General features: G+C 47.6%; 1 long non-coding RNA gene across 1 annotated transcript in view; it reads right to left on the bottom strand.

Annotated features, from left to right (window-relative positions):
* Nucleotides 1-1,467: 1,467 nt before the first annotated feature.
* Nucleotides 1,468-22,304, bottom strand: part of LOC138258744 (uncharacterized) — a 73,105-nt gene continuing 52,268 nt past the window's right edge. Inside the window, exon 3 of the long non-coding RNA XR_011198541.1 lies at nt 1,468-1,544. This is a non-coding gene — a long non-coding RNA (uncharacterized lncRNA). The remainder of the gene's footprint in view (nt 1,545-22,304) is intronic.

Below are 22,304 nucleotides of genomic sequence, written 5' to 3'. Positions count from 1 at the left end.
TTGGTGCGCGGTCTTGTTGGTCGGAATACAAGGGTCTGACATGCAGAAGTTGACTGTGATGCGTACCTTGAAAATGAGATGTTCCATGTAGCCGAAAAGGGTGTCTGTGTAGGTGGTGCAACTGATGCTGTCTTTGACTATGACGGCATCTCCATGACGGCCTTGTCTGGCGATCTTGTAGTTGGTGGGTTTGGCTATAGTGATAACTGCTGTCAAAGTTTGGTTCAGCCATATTTCAGTGAGAAAGAGCTGGTTTGGAACATGGTGTTGCTGTAGGTCCCATATCTCCATGGTGTGTTTGGTGCGTGAGTGAGTTTTGAGGAGCATGCATGCAAGTGTCTGGTTCTGTTTTGGAGGTGTTTGATCTGTGTGAGCATGAGCGGTTAGCTGGTTTCTGAAAGTGTGAGCGAGTAGGGTGCTGAGACAGTGCATGACAACTTACAGGAGGTGTGTGTGTAACCACTCTTCCTGTGTTGTATGGTGCAATGTTGTAGCAGTGCGGTGAGTGGTGGCTGGGGCTAAGAGCATGGAGGAGTGCAGCAGGGTAGTGGGGGGTAGAGAAGAACCAGAGTTACTGTTGCTGGCCATGGTCCAGCTGTGGATGCATGCAAACACGCTTGCTTTTGCAATACCAGCAGCAGAGCCGATGTGCGTCCGTGCTGCAGCCGCCATTAAATATGTCCTGGGAGGATAGAGGAGCACAGAGTTATGTGGGCAGGAAACTAGTGATGTCACTTACTGTGGCGATGGTTGGTTGGAAATCCAGTGATGGCACTTCCTGTGCAGATGGTCAATAGAAAATGAAGTCTTCTTGCTTGTCTTTTTCTTCAAAGGACAATTGTGGCAGGAAACAAGCAATGTCACTTCCTGTGCAGAAGGATAATGGAAAATCCAGTGATGTCTTCTTCTTTTAGACAGTTTTGTTTGACTAAAATAAATATTTGAAAGTAGTTTACAGTGGAATCTCAAACACCTACTATATTCAAAACCTCCTGAGAAAGTGAGAAAGGCAGTAACATTCCGAGTACCAAAGGAAGTTAACATGCAGGAGCACTAGAAAGGTTCCTCCACCTTTTTTAAACATACATTTTTTTCACTGAGTTTAACAGAACTGTCCTCAATGATGATTTCCACAAGTAAATGATTAATAGTAGCCCAAAACATGCAATGTCATTAGTATCAATAAACTGCAACTAGTAGAGATATGAGTCATTTTAGGTAAGATGGGCCCTTTCACTCATAAGATCCTGTTCTTCTTAATGCAGTTGTTTAGAATAATGATTCTCATGGGATAACTGAATAAAGAATCACAATTTCACTAAACACAGAGGCTAGCATTATGAATGCACTTTTAATCACTCCTTCTGAGCAGTAACCTTTAAAAGCTATCAAAATAGAACTTTAAAACAGCACAATGAACTTAGAACTCTCAGTCCCATAAATATTCCTTGTACTCCACCTTCTTCCTCTTTTGTTTGATTCTTCTCTTCATTCCTGTTATTCTGTTATTCTTCTGTACCACATTCTTATCCACCATTAGTTATCTGCAAAAAAAACTAAAATCATATATCCATGTTTTCTTGTGCCATCCCTCACTAAAGCAAACTCACTCTAAACAATCACAATCTTTCAAATTAATCATTGCAACAAAATATTAATGTCTATTCAATTTCCCTACCCACCAAAACTTCCTCCAGGGAAGGGTGGGTGGGAAAATGTTTCCCTTCTTGTCTTTAATAAAATCACGATTTCTTTATTCAGTTAACCTATAAGAATCATCATTTTATGGCAAGACGGGGGCTAGCATTATACCTGTTCAAAGTCTTTCAAAGCACACTTTGAAACATGTTTTACAGCTCTGAAATAGAATCTCATGAATGTCTCAGAAGTTGACTAATCTGCTGCTTTCATAATGTGTTCCTTTCATCCTCCATCATACAAACCTTAGTCACAATGGTATCCCTGACAGAGTGCGCTGTACATTCTGACAAATCTACACTTGCTTGTAGCAAAGATAGACTCCAAATTGAAGTTAAAGTAGATTCTTTATTGGATTGCATCCCATCCATAAGATGCAGAATCCAAGTTAAACACAAACTCACAGAAAACATCCCAGAAGAGTTACATCAGTCCTGGAATTCTCCTACATTCTATATTCTCTCATTTGTATATAAATACTGCCTGCCAATGCAGAAACAAAAATTGAATCACTCAAACAATATGAAAGATACCACACACCTTCCCCCCTACAAACAAAAACACAAATCAACAAACAAAAAATAAATAAAGTTCCTAGTATCTATAACTCAAAAAGGGTGATAGTTTGAAAATGTACAATCGGGAAAAACACACGGCAAATTATTGTATAGCTATTTTAGCCATGTTTTAGACAAGTTACTTTAGCAAACTAGGCCTGCCGTTGTGCACTTTGGCCAAGTTACATTTTATTCGGCATTGCTTTATTTTTGTAGCGTTAGCCACATTTGTGGAGTTGTTTTATTTTCTCTATCTGTTTGTTCTTTCGCCTAGGAAAGCATCATGTTCTTAGCATTGCATTCATTTCACTTTGTGCCCTCTTCACAGCTGCAGTCAGATAGGGTTGCCGCCAAAAGTGGTACGCTGTGTCTCTGACATTCTCAGAAATATACATATCCTTACGTGGGGACCCTTTCTTAGAACATCAGTTCTTTTGTTGTAAAACACTTCTCTGTCCCATACACGTTAGAGTGAGATTCCAGCCAGATGACCACGACTGCATGTTGACCGCTGAATGTCTTTGCTACAGCTGCTTGCTTATACTGCCGAATATGGAGACGGTGTCTTTCTAGACAACAGGCTTCCTTGCTCAGATATGGGGGATGATGTCTTCCCAGGAGAGAAACCTGAAGGGCGGATTAGGGCTCATCACGCTAACATAGCTTAGGTAGGATTCATATATATATATATATATATATATATATATATATATATATATTATTCTTGTTGACAGTATGGTGGGACTGTTTTTGTGTTTCACTCTCCTTTTCACAATTTTGCTTCTAGTGTGCTTTATCATCCTAGTTATTGCAATACATACCATTGTATCTATGATGCAGTTACTTCAATAAACCTTAGTGAACTATACTCTGCTTCTGTTTGTCTTTGCCTGTGTGAGACTAATGTAACTGAGAGAAAGGGATAAGATCTGATCGACCATGATTCCCCTGAGGAGTCCTCTCTGTCATGCACCCAGTTTCCACAATCTTCCCCGCTCTCGGGTGGAGATGAGGCATTGCTAGTTTGCCGGACTCGGATTGGGCCAAAAGGTGTCACATGGTGTGGATTTGTACTTATTACCCCCAATCCAGGTGATTCTGCCACACAAATCCAGTAGTCTCAATAGGACAAAGAGAACCTATGCGACAAAACCAGGGATTGCAGAAGAATTCATTGAATGATTTATTTGCCTTGTATTTTACAACTCTTTTAAGGTTTCAGATTTTTCCATCTTCAACTTTTATAGCACTGCAAAAAAGTTTGACTATTTTGTGTGGACCCATGAACCTGGGTTAATTTTTTTATGACACTGGTTTCTTTATAAGTACTAGGTCATCAAGTGACACATCCAGTTTCTTCACAAGTTTCCGAAAATATTCCTTGGGCTTTTGTAACACAATTTCTTTCCTTTTCATTAGCACCTTTCATGGACTCCATGACACATTCTAGTCCTTACCCCAGGACACCCACTCTGAAGACAACACTGTGTTCACTGTTCTTCCTCTAAATACCTCAAAAGGAACGTCTCCAGTGCTTGCGTGAGGAGAGAGCCTATATACATACAAAAACCTCTTCAACCCTTCCTTCCAGCAGTCATCTCCTACTGCCTACATTTCTTAATTCCTTTATTGAATTTCTCAACAGTACCATTTCTTTCAAGATGGTCCAATGGGCACTTTCAATGCTTGATTCCATTCCTGCACAAACATTCATTCATTTCATAAGATATAAATAGAGGACCATTGTCTGCTAGTAAGGTGTTAGGCAAACACTCTCTATTGAATATTTCACTTAAAAATTCAGTAATTTTCCTATTTTCAACACTACTGACAATTCCTATTTTTGCTGAGAGAGAGAATTGATCAATCATCACTAACAGATAATTGGAACCTCCTCTACTATGTACAACCCCAACAATATCAACAGCCACAACATCCGAAGGTTTAGTCGGAAAACCTATTCAAGACATGGGGAAATTCCTCACTTTATACACATTGTCACTACTACAACAATCAGGGCATTCACTGATCAACTTCTCTATCATCAAATCCATTCCTGGCCACCAACAATTGAGACACATCTTGGCTTTCGTTTTACTCCTTCCTTGATGTCCTACATGACCTAAAACAATGATTTGGTCTATAGACTCAGTGGGCATAACAAGCCTCAAAACACGCAAAACTATTCCACCATAAACTGACAATTAGGCCTGGGTGGAGTCCCACTATGCGTAACTCTGGGAAGTAGAAAAAAAGTCTGCCACGCTACGTGGAGTTCTGCAAGTGGATGGAGTTCTCCATCACATCCGTTCACTTTGCATTTGACATCAAACTCAACTCAAAGTACGTACTTGCGTTCAAAATGGGGAACAAACTGCACCACGCGGCTCGCATCGTTGTGGCCATCTTGTTTTTCACTCTGTTTATGGTGCTGGGCCTGTTTTTGTCATCACCAAATTATCTGTGCAATCCTCCGCCCTCCTAATAATCTACCTCTCATTTTTATTTATTTTATTAGCACCTCTTTTTGTGCCTCTATATTTTTACATTAAAAAAAAAAAAAGTCATACTTTTTCGTGACTTTTTGTATTTTTGTTTATTTTTCCCTTTTTTTCCTTCCTTCTCCCTATAAATTATTTTCTTCTCCACTCAGCACCATGGCAGAGCAGGGTGGCACCGGCGATCAGGGGAACGGCAGGGCCAGCCCCTCCCTGGACATACAGCAGCTGCCTACCTTGTGGGCGTCAGCGACGGCAAAGGCTGCAGCCTGGGCCAATATTTTCTGAGGTGGAGGTGACAGCACTGGTCTTTTATGTGCAGCACCACCTCCCCTCTAGGCTGGCAGCAGGTGGCAGGCCTGGCAGAGGTTACCCTCTGCAGGAGTGTTGGATGCATTGGGCTATTGTGCGTCGGTGTGCCAGGGCCACCACCCAGATCCAGCGCACCATCCAGCAGCTGACACACCACTAGGCGGATATAATCAACCGTGAATAGGACCTGCTCGACCTGCTAAGCATCAAGATTTCGGGGCTTGGTGAGTATTACATTATTGTGTTTGTGTTCTACAATGGTAACTTTTTTTAAGGATAGCTTGCGGCTTGCACTCAGAGGTAAGTTATGTTTAGTTTATATTAAGAATATTATTTATTATGTGATCCAATTAGAGCTAGGCAGGTGCTCGGCACTACATCATCATACTTGTAGGCACTCGCTCTGGCTGACTGTTTAACCCCTTCCCCGCCACGGACGTAATGGTTACGTCCATGGCAGCGCCTGTGTGGCGCCATGGACGTAACCATTACGTCCTGGGACTGGCAGTCAGGGGAAGCGCTAGCGCTTCCCCCGAGGGCCGCCCCCCAACACCCCCAGGCCAGGGCTGAAAGGGGAATCCCTTCCCCTTTCACGCCCACCCCCCCCCACCCCCCCCCCATGACGTCAGCGCGCGATCGCGCGCTGATTTCAGGGAAAGGGGGAAAGACGCGCTGGAAGCCATTTGCTTCCAGCGCGTCTAAGGGAGAAGGTGAGTTTTTCACCTTCGTGCGGGGTGGGGGTGCTCTCAGAGAGGCATCGAGGGAAAGGAAAGGGTTTTCCTTTCCCTCGATGTCTCTTTGAGCATTCCTGCTGCCCGATCGCGATGCAATCGGGCAGCAGGAATGCCCACTAGACACCAGGGATTTCAGTATGTGTGTGTGTGTGTGAATATTTGTGTAGGGGAGCGACCCCTTGGGCAAGGGTCGCTCCCCTTTGGGGGCACATGCATTTTACGTCGTTTCTGCCCCCCCTGGGGGCAGATTGGCCCTATTTTTAGGCCGATCTGCCCCCAAGGGGGGCAGAAAGCCACTAGACACCAGGGATTTTATTGTTGCTTTGTATTTTTTGTGTTGGGGGCGGCCCCTTGGGCAAGGGTCGCTCCCCTTTGGGGGCACATGTATTTTACGTCGTTTCTGCCCCCCCTGGGGGCAGATTGGCCCTATTTTTAGGCCGATCTGCCCCCAAGGGGGGCAGAAAGCCACTAGACACCAGGGATTTTATGGTTGATGTGTATTTTTTGTGTTGGGGGGCGGCCCCTTGGGCAAGGGTCGCCCCCAGGGGCCCTCATGTATTTTTGGGCAGTTCTGCCCCCCTTGGGGGCAGAAAGGCCTATATCCCAATAGCGCAAGAAATAGTATGTATGTATGTGTGCTTTGTGTTGGGGGGTGGCCCCTTGGGCAAGGGTCGCTCCCCCCAGGGGCGCAATGTATTTATTGTTGTTTCTGCCCCCCTTGGGGGCAGATTGGCCCTATTTTTAGGCCGATCTGCCCCCAAGGGGGGCAGAAAGCCACTAGACACCAGGGATTTTATTGTTGATTTTTATTTTTTGTGTTGGGGGGTGGCCCCTTGGGCAAGGGTCGCCCCCATGGGCCCACATGTATTTTTGGGCAGTTCTGCCCCCCTTGGGGGCAGAGAGGCCTATTTTTTTTAGGCCTTTCTGCCCCCAAGGGGGGTAGAATCCCAATAGTGCCAGAAAGATATGTTTGTATGTGTGCTTTGTGTTGGGGGGTGGCCCCTTGGGCAAGGGTCGCTCCCCCCGGGGGCGCAATGTATTTATCGTCGTTTCTGCCCCCCTTGGGGGCAGATTGGCCCTATTTTTACGCCGATCTGCCCCCAAGGGGGGCAGAAAGCCACTAGACACCAGGAATTTTATTGTTGGTTTTTATTTTTTGTGTTGGGGGGCGGCCCCTTGGGCAAGGGTCGCCCCCAGGGGCCCACATGTATTTTTGGGCAGTTCTGCCCCCGTAGGGGGCAGATATGCCTATTTTTTAGGCCTTTCTGTCCCCAAGGGGGGCAGAATCCCCATAGCGCCAGGGATACTATGTGTGTGTGTGTGTGTGCTTTGTGTGGGGGTGTGGCCCCTTGGGCAAGGGTCGCCCCCCCCCCAAAGGGTGCAATGTAATCTGGGCGATTTCTGCCCCCTCCCCTTGGGGGTAGATTGGCCTATTTTTTTTTAGGCCCATCTTTCCCCAAGCAGAGAAGACTAGACACAGGGGAAAATGAAAAAATGGTTAGTGGCGGAGTGTTTGTCAACTGGCGAAGTATTTGCTTTTATGATAATAACAGTTTTTCTCCTTTTTGTTTTAGTTCAAAGCTTTTGCTGACTTTGCTGTGGCTTGTTGCAGTTTTGGCAGTAGTTGTCCTGCGGTTTGCGTAGTTGCATGTTTTAGGTAAGTAAATAAATTTACTCCAAGTGAGTATTGTTGCAATGCATGAATGACATGTTTGTAGGTGGTGTACTGAATGCAGGATTGTGTGTGAAATTGTCCTTAGAGTTATGCACAATGATTATTGTGTTGTCTTATGTCTAATTTGCTTTTTTTTTTCTCTTTTTAGTGGGATATCGTTGGTGATTGCTGTGGCTGTGCAGAGTAGTTGCTGGTGAGTCAAGCTTTTTCAGGCAAGTGAGCAGTATAGTTTTTGAGTTTATAATTCTTAGTGATAAACCTATACTTTGTTACTTATCTTACACAGTGCTGGTTGTTGGTGGTGTATTTGTCCAGTTAATTTTAGTAGGAAGGATCATGGCCAGCCGTAGGATGACCGCTCAGCAGGTTGTTAGTGTGCTTTTTGAGTCATCTTCTGACCATGAATATGAGACTGACTCTGCATCTGAGGCAGAGGAGGAAGTGCAGGATTCTGGAAGTGAATTTTCTGTCAGAGATGAATCATCTGATGATGAAGCCACTCTCCGTGCTGATGAAGGGCCTGTTTTAGAGGAGGACAGTGATGTGCCAATGGTGCAGGAGCCAGCGGCTGAAAGGCTTCCCATTGGAAGACCTGACGCATGGGTTGCACCAAACATGGAGCAGCCACAGTTGCCTGCGTTTACTGGTTTTCCAGGGTGTCGAGTTAATACGGAAAACTTTTTGCCCGTCAACTTTTTTGAGTTGTTTATGGACGATATATTTTTGGAAGAGATTGTTGAGCAGACTAATTTGTATGCAGAGCAGTTTTTGAGGGACAACGCTGCCAGACTTAGGCCACACTCTAGAGCTAGCCGGTGGATTCCCACAAATCTGGAAGAGTTGAAAAAGTTCTTGGGTTTAACTTTTTTGATGGGGCTGATAAGGAAGCCGTCGCTGTCTTCATATTGGTCTACTAGTCCCTTGATGGCAACTGCTATATTTCCTGCCATCATGAGTCGTAACCGGTATGAGCTTCTTCTTCGGATGTTGCATTTTGTAGATAATGCTTTAGCATTGCCACGAGATCATCCTGATTCTGACCGTCTTTTTAAGATTAGACCTGTCCTTGATCATTTGGTAGATCGGTTTTCAGAGATCTATGTTCCAGGGAAAGAAATATCTGTAGATGAGTCTTTGGTCCTGTTCAAGGGTCGTTTGGTTTTTAGGCAGTACATTCCTAGCAAGAGGGCACGGTATGGAATTAAATTGTATATGCTGTCAGAAAGTAGTACAGGATATGTTTATAATTTCCGGGTCTACACTGGTAGGGATTCCAATATTGACCCCCCTGGTTGTCCTCCCACTTTTGGAGTTAGTGAGAAAATTGTGTGGGAACTTGGTAGACGACTGTTTAACAAAGGTCACCATTTATATGTAGATAACTTCTACACTGGAGTTCGGTTGTTCAAGGAGTTGTTCAGAGTGGACACTGTTGCTTGTGGCACAATCCGCTCTAATCGGAAAGGCTATCCAAAAGAGCTTGTCTGTAAAAAACTTGAGAAGGGACAGTGCAGTGCCTTGCGGAATGATGAGCTGCTAGCTCTGAAATTTGTAGACAAGAGGGATGTATACATGCTAAGCACCATCCATGATGAGAGTACTTCACCTGTGGCTGTTTGGGGTCAGGTTGCCGAAGTGCGCAAACCTGTGTGCATCTTAGACTATAATAAGCACATGGGTGGTGTTGATAGAGTAGATCAGAGGTTAGAACCTTACACTGCTGCTCGTAAGTCTTATGTGTGGTATAAGAAATTAGCGCTTCACTTGTTCCACTTGGCAACTTTTAATGCTTTTGTTGTGTTTAAGGATAGTTCTCCAGAGTCAAGGATGACATTTGTGAAATTTCAGGAGTCTATCATAGCTAGCCTTGTTGTGCTGGAACAGGCAAGAGTTCCTAGAGAAGCAGTGGTGGAGGATGTGGCTAGATTGAAAGATCGTCACTTTGCTGAGCACATTCCTCCCACGGCCAAAAAAAACTTTCCTGCTAAGAGATGTAGAGTCTGTGCTCGAAGAGGTATCAGGAAGGAGACTAGGATGTACTGCCCTGATTGTCCTTCAAAGCCTGGGCTGTGTGTGGGTGGCTGTTTCAGGAGCTACCACACACAGAAGAATTATTGGGAAATTCCGTGAGCGTAAACTGGTGTTTTATATTTTTATATGTTCGGTTTCACGGTTGGCATTAGTCATGTATTCAGTTAGAGCTTTTGTGTTTGTAGTTTTGTACTAATTTATGATTAGTGGTTTCTTTGTTGTTTAAAAACAAAAAAAAGGGGATGGCATGTGTAGAGTGGCGCTTGGCTGGCGGCGTGGGTGTGGTGGCGCTTGGCTGGCGGTGTGTGTGGGGTGGCGCTTGGCTGGCGGTGTGTGTGGGGTGGCGCTTGGCTGGCGGTGTGTGTGGGGTGGCGCTGGGCTGGCGGTGTGTGTGGGGTGGCGCTTGGCTGGTGGTGTGGGTGGGGTGGCGCTTGGCTGGTGGTGTGGCGCTTGGCTGGCAGTGCCGGCCAAATGCCAGTCCACACACTCATCAGCTGGTGTGATTGCTGTATCAGGCATGTGGGCGTATGAAAGTGATGGGCCCTTGACTGGCGCTGTCTGTGGATGCGAGTCTTGTAATGTGCTGGGCCCGTGGCTAGCGGCGTGAATGGTCTAGTGCATGTCATGTATGAAAGGTGTGTGAATGGACTGTAAAGCGGTTGGTGCCTTGTCGTGGCTTTACAGCTCACGAGCTGTGAGTCATTGGTTCAGTTTTTTGGCCTTTCAGTTATTACCAGTGCATTTCACTTTTGTGAAATCTCTTGTTAATAAAATTTGATCTACTGAACCATCACTCACCCTCGTGCCAAATCCAACCAGTATGTGTGGTACAAATGACAAAACCTGCTCCGCTGTAATCAGGCGTCGCAGCACACTTGAGACACGCTAGGTGCCTCAGGTGGGACCCCGATGATGAAGCATGCCACCAACTTGGTTGGTGGGTGAGGGGTCTTCTTCACATAACCTAAGTGTGTTTCTTTTCACAATTTTAGTGTTTGGCACATCACGGACGTATGTGCACACATCAAAGTGATATATTCCAAAAATACCTGTGTTTGGGGGGGAGGGCCCACCTATGTTTTTGGTCCTGGGTGCGGCCATCATGTAGGGAAACCTACAAAACCCAGAAACTTTTTAAAACTAGGCACCCCAAGGAGTCTAGGGAGGTGTGGCTTGTGTGGCTCCCCCAACATTTTCTTACCCAGACTCCTCTGTAAACCTCACAATTTGCATAAAAAAGCATATTTTCCTGATTTTTCTTAGTAGGATCACCGCTCCAGCACAAAATTCCTACTCCCCAGTTTTCCCCTCAGTCTCCCAAGTAAAATGACACCTCACTTATGTGGGTCCCCAAAGCAGAGTCCGTCTAAAGATGTATAAAAGAATATGCCCTTATAAACTTGCTGTGCTATCCCTTCTATCCCTTCAGGTTTTGGGCCTTATTATGTTGCAGGCACCTGGGCCACCCACACAAGTGAGGTATCATTTTTATCGGGAGACTTGGGGGAACGCTGGGTGGAAGGAAATTTGTGGCTCCTATCAGATTCCAGAACTTTCTGCCACAGAAATGTGAGGAACATGTGTTTTTTTAGCCAAATTTTGAGGTTTGCAAAGGATTCTGGGTAACAGAACCTGGTCCGAGCCCCGCAAGTCACCCCTCCTTGGATTCCCCTAGGTCTCTAGTTTTCAGAAATGCACTGGTTTGGTAGGTTTCCCTAGGCGCCGGGTGAGCTACAGGCCAAAATCCACAGGTAGGCACTGTTTTCTCCCAAAATTGTGGATGTGTCCACGTTGCGCTTTGGGGTGTTTCCTGTCGCAGGCGCTAGGCCTACCCACGCAAGTGAGGTATCATTTTTATCGGGAGACTTGGGGGAACGCTGGGTGGAAGGAAATTTGTAGCTCCTCTCAGATTCCAGAACTTTCTGCCACAGAAATGTGAGGAACATGTGTTTTTTTAGCCAAATTTTGAGGTTTGCAAAGGATTCTGGGTAACAGAACCTGGTCCGAGCCCCGCAAGTCACCCCTCCTTGGATCCCCCTAGGTCTCTAGTTTTCAGAAATGCACAGGTTTGGTAAGTTTCCCTAGGTGGCGGCTGAGCTAGAGGCCAAAATCTACAGGTAGTCACTTTGCTAAAAACAGCTCTGTTTTCTGTGATATGTCCACGTTGTGTTTTGGGGCATATCCTGTCGCGGGCGCTAGGCCTACCCACACAAGTGAGGTATCATTTTTATCGGGAGACGTGGGGGAACGCTGGGTGGAAGGAAATTTGTAGCTCCTCTCAGATTCCAGAACTTTCTGCCACAGAAATGTGAGGAACATGTGTTTTTTTAGCCAAATTTTGAGGTTTGCAAAGGATTCTGGGTAACAGAACCTGGTCCGAGCCCCGCAAGTCACCCCTCCTTGGATTCCCCTAGGTCTCTAGTTTTCAGAAATGCACAGGTTTGGTAGGTTTCCCTAGGTGCCGGCTGAGCTAGAGGCCAAAATCTACAGGTAGGCACTTCGCAAAAAACACCTCTGTTTTTTTCCAAAATTTAGGATGTGTCCACGTTGCGCTTTGGGGTGTTTCCTGTCGCCGGCGCTAGGCCTACCCACGCAAGTGAGGTATCATTTTTATCGGGAGACTTGGGGGAACGCTGGGTGGAAGGAAATTTGTAGCTCCTCTCAGATTCCAGAACTTTCTGCCACAGAAATGTGAGGGACATGTGTTTTTTTAGCCAAATTTTGAGGTTTGCAAAGGATTCTGGGTAACAGAACCTGGTCCGAGCCCCGCGAGTCACCCCTCCTTGGATCCCCCTAGGTCTCTAGTTTTCAGAAATGCACAGGTTTGGTAGGTTTCCCTAGGTGGCGGCTGAGCTAGAGGCCAAAATCTACAGGTAGTCACTTTGCTAAAAACAGCTCTGTTTTCTGTGATATGTCCACGTTGTGTTTTGGGGCATATCCTGTCGCGGGCGCTAGGCCTACCCACACAAGTGAGGTATCATTTTTATCGGGAGACGTGGGGGAACGCTGGGTGGAAGGAAATTTGTGGCTCCTCTCAGATTCCAGAACTTTCTGCCACAGAAATGTGAGGAACATGTGTTGTTTTAGCCAAATTTTGAGGTTTGCAAAGGATTCTGGGTAACAGAACCTGGTCCGAGCCACACAAGTCACCCCTCCTTGGATTCCCCTAGGTCTCTAGTTTTCAGAAATGCATAGGTTTGGTAGGTTTCCCTAGGTGGCGGCTGAGCTAGAGGCCAAAATCTACAGGTAGTCACTTTGCTAAAAACAGCTCTGTTTTCTGTGATATGTCCACGTTGTGTTTTGGGGCATATCCTGTCGCGGGCGCTAGGCCTACCCACACAAGTGAGGTATCATTTTTATCGGGAGACGTGGGGGAACGCTGGGTGGAAGGAAATTTGTGGCTCCTCTCAGATTCCAGAACTTTCTGCCACAGAAATGTGAGGAACATGTGTTTTTTTAGCCAAATTTTGAGGTTTGCAAAGGATTCTGGGTAACAGAACCTGGTCCGAGCCCCGCAAGTCACCCCTCCTTGGATCCCCCTAGGTCTCTAGTTTTCAGAAATGCACAGGTTTGGTAGGTTTCCCTAGGTGGCGGCTGAGCTAGAGGCCAAAATCTACAGGTAGTCACTTTGCTAAAAACAGCTCTGTTTTCTGTGATATGTCCACGTTGTGTTTTGGGGCATATCCTGTCGCGGGCGCTAGGCCTACCCACACAAGTGAGGTATCATTTTTATCGGGAGACATGGGGGAACGCTGGGTGGAAGGAAATTTGTAGCTCCTCTCAGATTCCAGAACTTTCTGCCACAGAAATGTGAGGAATGTGTTTTTTTAGCCAAATTTTGAGGTTTGCAAAGGATTCTGGGTAACAGAACCTGGTCCGAGCCCCGCAAGTCACCCCTCCTTGGATTCCCCTAGGTCTCTAGTTTTCAGAAATGCACAGGTTTGGTAGGTTTCCCTAGGTGCCGGCTGAGCTAGAGGCCAAAATCTACAGGTAGGCACTTCGCAAAAAACACCTCTGTTTTTTTCCAAAATTTAGGATGTGTCCACGTTGCGCTTTGGGGTGTTTCCTGTCGCCGGCGCTAGGCCTACCCACGCAAGTGAGGTATCATTTTTATCGGGAGACTTGGGGGAACGCTGGGTGGAAGGAAATTTGTAGCTCCTCTCAGATTCCAGAACTTTCTGCCACAGAAATGTGAGGGACATGTGTTTTTTTAGCCACATTTTGAGGTTTGCAAAGGATTCTGGGTAACAGAACCTGGTCCGAGCCCCGCAAGTCACCCCTCCTTGGATCCCCCTAGGTCTCTAGTTTTCAGAAATGCACAGGTTTGGTAGGTTTCCCTAGGTGGCGGCTGAGCTAGAGGCCAAAATCTACAGGTAGTCACTTTGCTAAAAACAGCTCTGTTTTCTGTGATATGTCCACGTTGTGTTTTGGGGCATATCCTGTCGCGGGCGCTAGGCCTACCCACACAAGTGAGGTATCATTTTTATCGGGAGACGTGGGGGAACGCTGGGTGGAAGGAAATTTGTGGCTCCTCTCAGATTCCAGAACTTTCTGCCACAGAAATGTGAGGAACATGTGTTTTTTTAGCCAAATTTTGAGGTTTGCAAAGGATTCTGGGTAACAGAACCTGGTCCGAGCCACACAAGTCACCCCTCCTTGGATTCCCCTAGGTCTCTAGTTTTCAGAAATGCATAGGTTTGGTAGGTTTCTCTAGGTGGCGGCTGAGCTAGAGGCCAAAATCTACAGGTAGTCACTTTGCTAAAAACAGCTCTGTTTTCTGTGATATGTCCACGTTGTGTTTTGGGGCATATCCTGTCGCGGGCGCTAGGCCTACCCACACAAGTGAGGTATCATTTTTATCGGGAGACGTGGGGGAACGCTGGGTGGAAGGAAATTTGTGGCTCCTCTCAGATTCCAGAACTTTCTGCCACAGAAATGTGAGGAACATGTGTTTTTTTAGCCAAATTTTGAGGTTTGCAAAGGATTCTGGGTAACAGAACCTGGTCCGAGCCCCGCAAGTCACCCCTCCTTGGATCCCCCTAGGTCTCTAGTTTTCAGAAATGCACAGGTTTGGTAGGTTTCCCTAGGTGGCGGCTGAGCTAGAGGCCAAAATCTACAGGTAGTCACTTTGCTAAAAACAGCTCTGTTTTCTGTGATATGTCCACGTTGTGTTTTGGGGCATATCCTGTCGCGGGCGCTAGGCCTACCCACACAAGTGAGGTATCATTTTTATCGGGAGACGTGGGGGAATGCTGGGTGGAAGGAAATTTGTGGCTCCTCTCAGATTCCAGAACTTTCTGCCACAGAAATGTGAGGAACATGTGTTTTTTTAGCCAAATTTTGAGGTTTGCAAAGGATTCTGGGTAACAGAACCTGGTCCGAGCCCCGCAAGTCACCCCTCCTTGGATCCCCCTAGGTCTCTAGTTTTCAGAAATGCACAGGTTTGGTAGGTTTCCCTAGATGGCGGCTGAGCTAGAGGCCAAAATCTACAGGTAGTCACTTTGCTAAAAACAGCTCTGTTTTCTGTGATATGTCCACGTTGTGTTTTGGGGCATATCCTGTCGCGGGCGCTAGGCCTACCCACACAAGTGAGGTATCATTTTTATCGGGAGACGTGGGGGAACGCTAGGTGGAAGGAAATTTGTGGCTCCTCTCAGATTCCAGAACTTTCTGCCACAGAAATGTGAGGAACATGTGTTTTTTTAGCCAAATTTTGAGGTTTGCAAAGGATTCTGGGTAACCGAACCTGGTCCGAGCCACACAAGTCACCCCTCCTTGGATTCCCCTAGGTCTCTAGTTTTCAGAAATGCACAGGTTTGGTAGGTTTCCCTAGGTGGCGGCTGAGCTAGAGGCCAAAATCTACAGGTAGTCACTTTGCTAAAAACAGCTCTGTTTTCTGTGATGTGTCCAGGTTGTGTTTTGGGGCATATCCTGTCGCGGGCGCTAGGCCTACCCAAACAAGTGAGGTATCATTTTTATCGGGAGACTTGGGGGAACATAGAATAGCAAAACAAGTGTTATTGCCCCTTGTCTTTCTCTACATTTATTCCTTCCAAATATAGGGGTGTGTGTAAAAAAGACATCTATTTGAGAAATTCCATGTAATTCACGTGCTACTATGGTCACCCCGGAATTCAGAGATGTGCAAATAACCACTGCTCCTCAACACCTTATCTTGTGCCCTTTTTGGAAATGCAAAGGTTTTCTTGATAGCTATTTTTTACTCCTTATATTTCAGCAAATGAATTACTGTATACCCGGTATAGAATGAAAACGCACTGCAGGGTGCAGCTCATTTATTGGCTCTGGGTTCCTCGGGTTCTTGATGAACCTACAAACCCTATATATCCCCGCAACCAGAGGAGTCCAGCAGACGTAACGGTATATTGCTTTCGATAATCTGACATTGCAGGGAAAAGTTACAGAGTAAAAAGTAGAGAAAAATTTATGTTTTTTTCACCTCAATTTCAATATTTTTCTTTTTCAGCTGTTATTTTCTGTAGGAAACCCTTGTAGGATCTACACAAATGACCCCTTGCTGAATTCAGAATTTTGTCTACTTTTCAGAAATGTTTAGGTTTCTGGGATCCAGCATTGGTTTCATGACCATTCCGGTCACTGACTGGAAGGAGGCTGAAAGCACAAAAAATTGCACAAATGGGGTATGCCCCAGTAAAATGCCAAAATTGTGTTGAAAAATTGGGTTTTTGGATTCAAGTCTGCCTGTTCCTGAAAGCTGGGAAGCTGCTGAGTTTAGCACCGCAAACCCTTTGTTGATGCCATTTTCAGGGGAAAAACCACAAGCCTTCTTCTGCAGCCCCTTTTTCCAATTTTTTTTAAAAAAACGAAATTTTCACTGTATTTTGGCCAATATCTTGGCCTCCTTCAGGGGAACCCACAAAGTCTGGGTACCTTAAGAATCGCTAGGATGTTGGAAAAAAAGGACGCAAATTTGGCTTGGTTAGCTTATGTGGACAAAAAGTTATGAGGACCTAAGCGCGAACTGCCCCAAATAGGCAAAAAAAGGCCTGGCACAGGAGGGGGAAAAGGCCTGGCAGCGAAGTGGTTAAGAGGCCATTGCAACACAGACTCCTCTGACCTCCTGTCCCCATAATGAATTAGTGATATCAGTGAGTTAGCGTTCTCTGTGACTTTGGCCCTCATTGTGACTTTGGCGGTAAATCCCGCTTACCGCCGCAGTGAGGGTCGCCAACATACCATCGCGGAGGCGAACATCCGTTCGCCATATTATGAAACACACCAAACACTTTTCCGCTAGACCAAAGGTCAGTGTACTACCACCCATACTGTTACTCCAACAAAACAACATCCACTACATAATGACTCACGAATCACCACAGCGGACATTCAACTGTGGTAAACCATTGGCGGTACACACCAGTGCGGTCTCAATGGCAACCCAAGTACAAAACCACACAAAAGGGGCCAATATCAGAAACACACACCTGACACTGATACACACACCACACCCACCCACCCACAGCACAATAAAAACCACACACCAACATTACCCACAACCCTTTACGAACACCAAAAATTGCCATAAGACAGACACGAATATCACAGAGATAACTACAGACACACACCACAAACACCCATTCATCAGTCACGCACCCCACCACATCACTCAACACCCTCTGCACAACACACACACTACACAACACCCATGTCCCCACTAAGGCACCCCATTTCACTGATGAGGAGTTGCGGCTCATGGTGGAGGAAACAGTCAGGGTAGAGCCACAGCTGTTTGGAGCACAGGTAAAGCAGATATCCATTGCCAGGAAGATGGAGCTATTGCAGGAGGATCGTGGACAGGGTGTATGCCGTGGGACAGCATCCAAGAACAAGGGATGACATCAGGAAGAGGTGGAACGACTTACGGGGGAAGGTACGTTCCGTGGCAGCAAGGCACCAACTCGCTATCCAGCGGACTGGCGTTGGACCCCCACATCCTCCGCCACAGCTCACTGGATGGGAGGAGCAAGTCTTGGCAATCCTGCATTCTGAGGGACTCACTGGAGTAGCCGGAGGACTGGACACTGTTGAGTCAATACTTACTACTTATCACACCCCAATACCTGGATGCCATCTCACCCCCTCACCCTGACTCCCATCACTCCACTCCATCCCACACAATGCACTTGCACATGTGACCAGCCCCAATGCCAAGCCCTGCATGCCATACCAATGCATGGACAGCCCTCCCAGCCCTGCATGTACACCCATCACCAAAGCATGCACAGCATGGAGTACTAACAATCACATAATACATCACCATACACAAACAAAGGTGGCAGGGCAACAGCAACGATAGAGGGGAGGCTAGGGATGTACAATATGCCACAGACATGATGCATAATACATTACATGCATCCCCATAGGTGCCCCAGCCAATACCAGTGGCGAGGAGGTGCCACGACTAGCCAGTCCCCCAACAGAAGATGTTCCCAGTGACAACAGTAACTTCTGGACTTCCGGATCTGGATGAATTTCCTGGCCCATCAGGGACCACCGGTCAGTCGGCCACCCCAGCCCTCTCCCAGTCCACCACCGAGCCTCCCCCCTCAGTATCCAACACCACAGCACCCACCCAATGTTCCCACACTTCTGTTCCCAGGACACATCAATCAGCAGTGTCCCCACTTGTACAGGGACCCCAGTCCACACCTCACAGCCAAGACAATCAGGGTCCTGGGGTCAGTGGCAGTGGGCACACCATTCAGGGGAGACAGGCACAGGGGGACTGGGATGGTCGGAGGTCAGCTGTGCACCATGGGGAGGACAGGCCCAGGGAACCGACTCTCCTGGAGGCACTCCCTAATGTCCTGGGTGTCTACCAACAATCCCAGGACAAGATGGGCCAGATCCTTACCAACATGCAGGACAACAAGCGGCTGCGGGAGGTACACCATCAGGAGATCAGGGAAGATTTGCAGGCCCTCAACACCATCATGGTCTCCATAGCAGGAGTGCTGGCTGATATGGCCAACATCATGAGCGAGTGGACAGCACACCAGCGGGCCCCTACCACTAGCCAGTCTACTGGCCAGCCCTCCACATCTGCTGCAGCTAGTGGACAGGAGGCCCTGCCACAGGACACACAGGCCACCAGCACGGATCCCCCTGCAGAAGGTGAACCACCCCGCAAGTGTTCCCTGCAACCCAGACAGAAGCCAGAGACACTTGCCAAGACCAAGACCAGCACCAGTAAATGAGACCCTCCTGTATGTACCCTTTGTGTCCCACCCCGGCAGTTTGTCCACTCTGAACTGCCTTTGCTCCCTTTCCTATGACCCCTTGGACACTGGATCTGTGCTTCAAACAGACTGGAACAATACCCTGGACTTACCTCCACCATCACCTCATTCCAAAGCACTATTCTGTCCCTAATTTGCACTAAAATAAACACCCTTGAACACAACTTGAGTGATAATGTTTTATGTGTTGAAAATGTGCAATAATGTACAGTCACATCTTGTGCAAATGCTCTGAACACTTTGATAGCATACAAATAATGATCTGTAGCTGCCTGTAGTCATCACAACAGTACACAGTTGTTATAACACCAACATCTGCAAAAAGAGAAGGCACAGGAGACAGACAGTCAGTTGAGATGCAAAGGAAGTGAATGCCATCCTGCTACAGCCATATTGAAAAAACCAATAGTCAGGGGAATGGTCAGTTCCACTGTCTCACCTGTGTGTCATTGGAAGTATTGACGTATAACGGATGTTCTGTTGTCCACATCCTCATCCTCTGCCTCCTCATCCTCACTGTCCTCAGGGCCCATTGCTGCCACACGGGCATTTCCAATCTCCTCCTCCTGCAGATAAGGCACATGTCGTCTGAGGAGTAGGTTGTGCACATGCAGCATGCTACTTCTATCTGGCAGACCTTCTCGGATGAGTAAGACAGGGATCCACCTGTCAGATGGAGGCATCTAACCTGGCCTTCAGGAGGCCAAAGGTATGTTCGATGATACGCCTGGTTCGCCCATGAGCATCATTATACCTATTCTCAGCACCTGTTATGGCATTCCTCAGAGGTGTCAGGAGCCACAATAGGTTTGGGTAGCCAGAGTCACCTGCAAGCATTGAGGGACAAACATTAGCCTGACACAATGGTATGGGGATAAGTCCTGAAGGCATACACCGACATTCATTGGGTGGGGACTCAGGCTCACCTATTAGCCATGCCCTGTGCCTCTCTAGTTGTGCTATCACATTTGGGATGCTGCTATTCCTCAGGACGAAGGCGTCATGCACCGACCCAGGATATTTGGCAGTGACGTGGGAGATATACTGGTCAGCCAGGAACACCATTTGGACATTGAGTGAGTGGAAACTCTTCCGATTCCTGAACACCTGTTCATTGGCATGGGGGGGGACAAATACAATATGTGTTCCGTCAATCGCCCCAATAATGTTGGGTATGTGTCCCATTGCATAGAATTCTGCCTTCACAGTAGCCAAATCTTCCACGTGCGGGAAAGCAATGTAGCTGCACATGTGTGTGATCAAAGCAGACAAAACCCTTGCCAGTACGACTGACAACATTGGCTGCGACATTCCTGCTGCCAAGCCCACTGTCACTTGGAAAGAACCAGTTGCCAGGAAATGGAGCTTTGATAGAACCTGCACAATAGGGGGGATCCCAGTGGGATGACGGATAGCGGGGATCCCAGTGGGATGACGGTTAGCTGATATCAGATCAGGCTCCAATTGAGCACACAGCTCTGGGATAGTGGCCCTGTCTAGTCTATAGGTCAGTATTATGTGCCTGTCCTCCAGTGTGGCCAAGTCCACAAGGGGTCTGTACACGGGGACTTGCCTCCTCCTCCGATTCCTCCGCAGTGGTAGGTATCAAAGGGACACAAGAGTGAGTAGGGTGTCACAATTTGAACAATGGAACCACCTCCTCCGTGTACATAGAGCAGTAATGTGATGGGACAATGGGTAAGGCAATTTATGTGCAAATTCTAGCAATGACGCAGTTCTCAATTATCTGTATGTTGTCCACCACCATAAAATGGCGACCACCTGTCCTGTGTCCTGTATGTAGGGACAGGTGGAAGTGAGGTAACTACGCCGGCGTTGGGGGTCATGGCAGAAGGCAGTCTTGCACCACCGTGCTATTCCTCATTGGCCAATATGGGGCTCTATGGAGCACAGTTGCCAATGGGGATCACTGGTGGTGGTGACGGTGTGCACTGCTGTGGACGTGACCGCCATTTTCTGTCTATAACCTCACTTGATTCCTGACTTTCCACAGGACAACACAAACACTGTGTGTGCTGCTGTGACCTGTGACTGGATCCTTCCATGGCCTGTGTGACCAGGGAAATTATCCCTGCCTTCATTTCGGAGGAGTTGGACCGCTTAGTGGATGGGGTCCTACCCCAGTATGAACAGCTGTATGGGCCTCCCGACCAACAGGTGAGTACACCTTGGGCACGATGCATGTGACAAGGTTGGATGGAAATGTGTGTGCAAGCATTGTGTAATTTGAGGAGGAGGTATGGCTGGTGGTAGTGTACATGATGTGCACTGGGTGATGTGTGTGCCAATGGAGATGGAAATGGGATTTGTGGGCCATATGTGTGACAGGCTGGATTGTATGTGTAATGGTGTCCCCCTGTCTGTATTACCTCTGCAGGTCAGCGCCCATCAGAAGAAGGGATTGTGGCATGCCATCACCAAGGAAGTGCAGACCCTGGGGTCTACAGCAGGTAGAGCACCCACTGCAGGAGGCCCAACTGGAGATGGCCTCCCAATGAGGGCGGGGTGCCTGTCGGAACCTGACCCCCCCTGATGGCCAGCATATTGGCGGTGGCCTACCCAGAGCTGGATGAGCGCTTAAGGGCATCGCAGAAGCCACAAAGGGGTGAGTACAGGGAGAGTAACAACAATTGTTGGTAGGTGGCATGGGATCCCGGTGGTGGGTTTCAGTTAGTGGGTGCCCCTTGATGCCAGGTCAGACATTACATCATGATCCAACTCAAGGGAAATTGGTGTATTGCAAAATCTGGTAACCTAGCTAGGTTGCATTCCATGTCAGACAGGGCTTAGTGGGTCCCAGGAGGGGTGCAGTTGGCGGTGGTTGGCTCTCATCTTGCTGTGGTACCTAGCCAATGAAATGCCAGTGTGATGCCTGGTACTCAATCCTGATCCCTGTGTGTAATGATAATGTGTATGCCATCTGTGGTGCTGGTGCTGTAATTGATCCAGTGCCCCCTTTCTCTCTCTCTCTCTCTCTCTCTCCCCCCCCTATATTCTTCTGTCATCCTGTCCATGTGTGCATTAGCATAATCTGGCGGAGGAGCAGGGGCACTGGAGACTGAGGGAAATGTATCCCACAGGACCCAGGAGGCAGAGACTACTGACACTGAGGGGACCAGTGGCACGGAGGGAGAGGGGAGCACCACGGCGGAGACAGGAGGTGACAACACTGACTCTGATTCCTCCTCCGATGGTAGCTCCCTGGTGGTGGCAGACACCTCTGGAACCACCCCAGCTACAGGTACAGCTGCCACCCCCGTTCCAGCCCCGCCCTCACAGTAGCCCCCCACTGAGTTGCCCGTGCCCGCTCACCCAGGAGGGTGGGCATCTCCTATGCCCCAGGCACCTCAGGCCCTGCCGCAGTGAGCCCTGCTACCCTCAGTGAGGAGGCTATTGACCTCCTGAGATCCATCTCTGTAGGGCAGTCAACCATAGTGAATGCCATCCAGGGGCTAGCATCCCAGATGCAGCAATGCAATGCGTACCTGTAGGGCATC

Source organism: Pleurodeles waltl, chromosome 9, assembly GCF_031143425.1.
Source record: "Pleurodeles waltl isolate 20211129_DDA chromosome 9, aPleWal1.hap1.20221129, whole genome shotgun sequence".
Lineage (NCBI taxonomy): Eukaryota > Metazoa > Chordata > Amphibia > Caudata > Salamandridae > Pleurodeles > Pleurodeles waltl.
Note: the sequence above shows the minus strand (reverse complement) of the source record. Positions and strands in the feature narration are given on the sequence as shown.